The following is a 7,271-nucleotide window of genomic DNA, read 5'->3' on the forward strand; positions in this document are numbered from 1 at the left end:
AATACATTACATTAAGCACTGGAAATACAAACAGACATATTTGATCACCTAATTTGATTTCATAGACATATAAACATCTCTATCAATTAGAAATAAAGAAGTTTCCCAGCACATGTAAAGTAAATGAATGTCTCAGTACCTGCATGCATATCTTCTGTGTATTGAACACAATAGAGGAGCAAGAAGCCAAGCAGGAAGTGATCCAGAGCTTCGAATATGTTTTGAAGTACACAGTTTTTGAGTGTCTGTTAGATAAAAAAAGAAGCATTTATTTGACTCCTGGGTATCAAAACAGATTTATGTACTATTTCCTGACAATTATTCCAGTAGAATTGTAATATTTATTAATAGAAAGATGTCATGCATATGAAAAAATAGGTTTAATTGCAGCCCAAGCATACATCAACACTTGAGTGCATGCATATTGCTTCTACATGCATGTGTGTCCTCTGTGCAGTTTACATACAGCAGAGGAGCTAACAGGCCTGCAGGAAGAGATCCAGAACTGTTAATGTATTTTGAGGAACATAGGTCTAAGTTTTGATTGTCTGGTAATAAAAAAAACATTCCCTTAACTACAGGGAATTAAAAAAAAGATTTGTGTTCTATTTTTTTTAGAATTATTAGAGTAGACTTGTAATTTTTCTTCAAAAAAGATGCCATACATAGGAGAGAAATTAGGTTTAATTGCAGCCCAAGCATGAAGGTCATTACTATACCTCTGCACATGTTTATATTTCAACATGTAAGTGCATGCGTATTACCTCTGCATGCATGCTTGTGTGTGTGTCCTCTATGCATGTTGAGATGAAAAAGTGGAGCTAACAGGCCTGCAGGAAGGGATCCAGAATATTTAATTGTCCATTGCACAAAGAAATAAACAAATTTGACTCTAGAAAATTAAGAGACTCATGCGTTATTTTCTGATCAATTTGGGAATAACTGTAATTTTTTTTTTTTAAAGTGTTAATTGTACACCTTGTGTAAAGCTTATTCCCACACCTATGTGCATGTTTCATGTATCACCAGTTCAGTGCATGCCATTGTCTGTGCAGGCATGTGTGTGTCCTCTGTGTGTGTTCAGCCACATTAGTGCAGCCAGCGGGCCTGCAGTAAGTGTTCCCGAGCTGCTGATGTGATTAGAGAGTGATGAGAGCTCAGACGTCCCACACTCAGACAAGCAGGCTGAGAGCGTGTCTGCTTGCAGCTGTAGGAAGTCATTCATTTCTGCCATCTGACCAGCAGCACTGTCCAGGGGAATGTTGTCTGCAAATCTCTGTGGTATGGTGTGAATGTAGGGGGGGAACTAACCGGTGTAGTGTGGAAGCATCCGCTATGTCTTATATTACACTTCAGAACAGTCGGGCTCATTCACTTTTTCTCCGTCAGCGCTGCTGGAGGTATTTCAAACACGACGCAGGTATGTTCATTCAGGGCTCCCTGGTTGTAAACACATTCCCAAACATGCCCGACGTGTCTGCAGACTACGTTTGTAATGTTGTGTAATTCAGCAAAGACAGAAAAGCATGCATCACACAATAATAACCGACACTTTGCTGATGATATGCAATTAAATTCATCTAATTAAAGGCCTCACTAATCACAAGGATCAACACCATTAACATCAAATTGTAATTTGAGATAAATGTGATGCCAAAACTCATCTGAAATAACTTTTATTTAGTCTGTGCGAGGTAACAAGCCTTCATATTTCATACTTTGTTAAATATGCAAGAGATCTGAGCAGCTCAGCGAGTATAAATAGATGCAGAATATTTAGTATTCCCTCTAGATTTACAGATTCAAATCAGCTACAAACTGCAGAGTTATCGCTGATTTAAATCATCCTGCCTCAGTTAGATTGGATGCAAATGGAAATTCTTGCAAGCCTCTAATTACAAAACACACATTTGAGGGGAAAAATTAAACAAGGCTCTGGAGATGCATGTCAATAAAGCAGGAATGAAGTCAAAATGATTCCCGAAGCATATTTCCTATAAGAGTTCATTCTCTCAGTGTGTTAAACATGCATTTTCAGGTGTCCCTGTGCCTCCTGTTTGTCTTCTCTCCTGCATACTCCCCTAAAAAGTTTGTGTTCTGGTTGTCCAGATTAGGCCTTGCCATGTTCTATGGTTGTCCCCTCTGCTCCAGCTCGTCTCCTGAGGTGCAGGCCGAGGAGTTTTGTCTCCCCGCGGTCTGCTGTCACTCACGCTGGACGAGGTGGCAGCTCAGGCGCTGCTGTGTGGGAGAGCTTTGTGACACTTCCCTCATCTCCTCCTTTGATCCCCTAATTGATTGACTACAGGAGCAGAGGATAAACAGAGCCCACAAGAGCCGATTCCACTCGCCTCTCTGGAGTGCTTTAGATAAAGTGCAGAGGCCCGGGCTCTTCTCCTCTCTATATGGACACAGGGGCCATTGAAGGTGTCTCTGTGCCACGGTAGCTTAGCTCTGGGGCTGTGTCCTCAGGCCCGGGCCTTGCGTACTGGCCCTGTGCATAAATGGCTGGGCGGTAATGGGTTTGTTTAGATCACAGGGATGGAAATGAAACTCCTGAGCCTTCGCTCGTGGAGAACCAGGAGGCCCTATCGCTCAGGAGGCAGCGATAGAGGAGCCACAACGTCAGCCCCGGTCATACCCACATTTCAGATTGAGCCATGGAATAGAGGCTCTGATTCAGATCTCATTTAGGGCGCGGGCTCTTGAACCTGGTCATGCTGTGATAAATAACCTGCTGCTGAAGAGCAGGGAAAGCCATGAAGAAGAAGAAAACTGGAGGACACAAACAACCATTCTGGGCCCTTTAGTGGAGGAAAAAGAGGCCATAAATGTCTCCATTCGAAATGTGTTTGAAAACATGACATTAGAATGATTTATAGCAGATATGATAATTATATTCTAATTTTACAAATCTGTCTTCAGAAAGAGAGTTCAGAGCCGTGTGCAGGTATGCTAAGAAATGATTAAGAGATGCTCTGGGGGTCTTGGTTTTATTCTTTGAGATTATGTGTCACGGGGAGTAAAAAAGCTCCCAGCTGTCGCCATGAAAGCACTTACAGTATAATAATCCCCCAAATCCTGTAATTATGCCAGCATACGCCGTGTACCTGAGCCTCAGCTTTGTGCTCGTCACCTCAAGGATCCCACTGACACAGACACAGGCGCACAGCTTGCTGTGCATATATCTCCTGCCCAACTGCGTGTTTTGCATAGGGAGAAAATCTTATTTTCAGAACATTTTAGGTATTTGAGATTTCATGGTTACCCCTCTCAGGTATTATAGATAGACAATCTGTCATGTATAAGCAAGAAGCTGGAGCTTAAAGAGGGTATTGTCATAGCTTAAAGTGGCATGATTAAGCAGGGATGTGTCCTAGTTATAAAGTAAATTACCTTTATTGTATTTGGTAAGTTTGCATTTAGTTTGTGTGGTGCAATCTGGTTTATCTTGCTGGGTTTCTGTGTTCTTATCATGTTTAGCTTATTTATCTTTGGTGCTTTCTTCTGTGGTTGCATTGCTCTCGTGCATGTTTGATATCAAAGCATTGCAAACTCTTTTAAAGTGTCCTACAATTTAAGATACTCCCTATTATCAATAGTGTAACCTCAGTTGTGCACCCATGCACACTAGCCTGAGTCTAAGCCTGTCCCCTTTAATAACAGTGTTGTAAAAATGGAGGAAGAGAAAGTTTTAAATCGAAGAAATCTCTGCGAGATAAAAATCACTGCAAAGCCGAGCTTGTTTAACATTCACAATCCGAGCCGTGCTCTCAAACTAATTAATATTAATAACAAAAATGGAAATGAGTGGAGTGGCGGCCCTTGCCGAAGAACAAGCTGGGTGCATTCAGTCAGGAGATTCATATATAAGCCCTTTCTCAGGAGAGGTGGGCTCCAAACAGGCGTGACGGCGGGGCATAGACCGCCATACACAGTGACAATTTTTCTAGATAATAGCCTATCACGCAGGATACAATTTAAATTAAAAAATGCAATTTTCACCTTGAAATGAACAAATGATTACAGTTTCTATACAAATTAAGGCATCCAGGCTGCGCCTCAGTACTGTGCCAAGGCCATGAAACCTGACATAATTACCATGAAATACATTTTCAAATATTTGTATTTTGTCCATCGCTTTAAAACATGCCACTCTGCCTTCTGCGGGCTTGTGATCTCACCTTCTGGGGGGAAATACATAAAAAAGAGGGAAAATCATCAGAGATGAAAAGCTCTTCAACAGGAGAGATAAAAATGTGGAAAAAAACAACCTCCCATACACAGAGAAAATCGGCGCGGCGCGGCTCAGCACAGCGGCCCCCCGAGCTATCTCTAAAAGCCAAATTACTGCTCCTTATCTAAGGCATCATATCTACTAGTTATCTGCTCCTGAGATGGGCTCCTCTCTCTCCCCCTCTCTCTCTCTCCCTCTCTCTTGTGCTCATCGCTAGAAATGCTATTTATTTGTGATTACAGACTCCCTTTGAATAAAAGATGTTTGTGTCTGAGGTCCAAAGTTTGGGCAGATTGTGAACTCCTCAGATTCTTCAGAGAGGAGAGTATTGAAGGCAGAACACCTCATTTGGGCAGGGCTGCTGGGGGTGGTCTACTGCAGAGAGAGGGATGAAAGTGTAGCCGATGGGAAATATGAGACAAGACCTCAAACTTCTCTGACGCTTCATATCACATATGCTTTCAGAGGGGATTCATACTGAGATGAGGTGTCGAATTGACTTTAAATGCATAAACCTTGTGTTTGAAACACACGGAGACGGGAAGTTCTGGCATGTATTTTTGTAGAAAGCTGCCAAAAGCTGCAAAGTTTGGAGTTTCAGAGTTTCTCAGCTCACAGGAGTTAGTGTGAGGGGAAATACACAGGTAGAATGATAGTTCTGTCAGGACCACTGTGTCAGGAAACACATGATTTGTGGCCATAAATAGTTTTTTATTAGCAGTTGTTAATCAGCACTTACTGCTGTTACATATGTTTGGCGGTGTGGCTGTTCCCTTTGTCCTTCCAAAAGGCTACTGCCCTTCCAATGCAAATAAGGAAAGCATAAAGCAGGGAGAGAAGCTGCAATGACAACAGAATGACTCTGATAAAGCCAGAAGCAGGATGAAGAGGAGCTGGGGTGGAGGAGGGTTGCAAGAACAGCTTGCAGAGAGAGAGAGAGGGAGCTATAAATCTTTTTTTTTTTTTTAGCAGTTATTAATTAGCACTCATGGTGTTGTTCATGTTTGGCAGTGTGGCTATTCCCTGTGCCTTTTCTACAAGTCTACGTGGAAAGTATCAGGCATCAGTGACAACAGAATGACACTGATTAAGTCAGAAGTAGAAAGAAGGAGGAGCTGGGGTGGAGGAACGTTGCAGAGAGAGTGGCAGAGCATAGCCAGGCTAGAGCAGATTAAATAAGGCCGTATGAGGGTGATTAGCCAATAGCGTGCTTAGAGCAAATCAGCAGGCCATCAGCTGTTGAGGGCTTGGTAAGATCAGTTGATCTCAATTACGGCAGCCTGCCTAAACTAATACTATATGCTTGATTTTTCTAACAAATTAATGAGGGTGGAAGATTAAAAAGAGCGCTTTAGAAGAAAAACAAAAAAAGGTCTATTTAAAGTAATATTAAAAGTTAAAATTCACAATTTCATTCCATTTTTGACACTGCAATCACTTTCACATGGCCATTTCACTTGGAAGTAAAATGTGCCGATGCACAACAACGGTAGATTTTTCCCTCACTCATCTACACTAACATTAATTCTTTACATTTTACCTCCCTTCATAAAAATTCTTCAGAGCGTAGAACACCTCCTTGACCTTTTCCTGACCCACAAACAGACTCTTATTTTGCACAACATAACTTTTTAACACTCTGTTCTGTAACAGGCGACATTTTAAGACGTGTCCTCCTTTAAAGGCCTCCTTTTTCTCCCTTCACTCCTTTACCTTTTCCCTCTCTTTCCCTCCAACTGTTGGAGTCCCTCAGCCAGAGAGGCGCACATCAGATTTCAATAGTTGACCTCTTAATGCTGAGGTCAGTGCTGCACCGGCAGCGATTTCACACTCAAGATGAAAGGGAAATGAACACTGAGGATGCTGGGGGTGACACGGGGGCCCTGACCATGCAAAGCCACCGCCACTCTGACCGCTTCACTGCACCACGAGCTGAGACGAGTGAGGAGGAGGAGGAGGAGGAGGAAGAGGAGGAGGAAGAGGTGGACGTGCCAAGATGGAGGGTTTTAACCACCTGTATAAGGAAAGGCAAAGCTACTGAGAGGAACTTTTAGTTTGCGTTGATCTTGGCAGCTCCTGTGGACAAAACAGTACATCTTAATATTTGCTGATCCTGTCCTGTACATGTAGTAGTAGTTAGTAGTGTTTGGTTAAAAATAATCTCTCCTTTTAACTGTAATGTATCACTGTGAATATTTACTGCAAAAAAATGTGGTTAAAACTCCTGTATGGAGTTTAAGCTAGGCTAAAACTCAAATTGATGCCTCATTGTGACCTACAAAACCAACAAGACCATCAACAAATGATTGAATATTTTTAGATTGTTAATATAAAACTACTTCCCTCTGACTGATAATTTCCACACCCGGGGAAGGAAGGAATATAAAAGTGCTTTGAGGAGGGGGAGGCATTAGATGAGGAGATAAAAATGCTGCAGAGACGTGTGAATCCAAAGACTTACAGGATTCAAGGCTCCAAAAATATAAAGTTTGAAATGTTAAGGCAACATTAAGAGGCTATTGTGAAATGCAACCCAAATTCCAAAACAGTGGAGACTCTACGTGAAATATGCAAAATGCAATGTTTTGCACACTTCATAAACCCATATTCTATCCACAATAGAATATAGCAGATGTTGAATCTGAGACATTTTAAATAAAAGGCTGGAGAAGCATGTGGTACTGATGAAAAACGGCTGGGGTAACATTTGACAGAGCCAGCCTCTCAGAAGTAAAGATGAAGATCACCAATCTGCCAAAAAACATGTCTAACAATTGTGGAAAAATGTTCCTTAATTAAGGCCTTGAATCTTTTGATGGTGTTATGTATTGTAGATGATGTGATATTAAACAACTTCTGGAGAAATCTCCGTGTATAATGGACAAGAGTGAAGGTCAGCATTGGATGCTCGAGATCCTCTGGTCCTCAAGCAGCACTGCATCAGAAACAGTCGTGACTCTGTACAGGAAATCCCTGCATGGGCTCAGGAACACTTCCAGAAATCATTGTCTGTCAATGCAGTTTGCCATGCCATCCA

The sequence above is a fragment of the Cheilinus undulatus genome, linkage group 3, assembly GCF_018320785.1.
Source record: "Cheilinus undulatus linkage group 3, ASM1832078v1, whole genome shotgun sequence".
In the NCBI taxonomy this organism is placed as follows: Eukaryota; Metazoa; Chordata; class Actinopteri; order Labriformes; family Labridae; genus Cheilinus; species Cheilinus undulatus.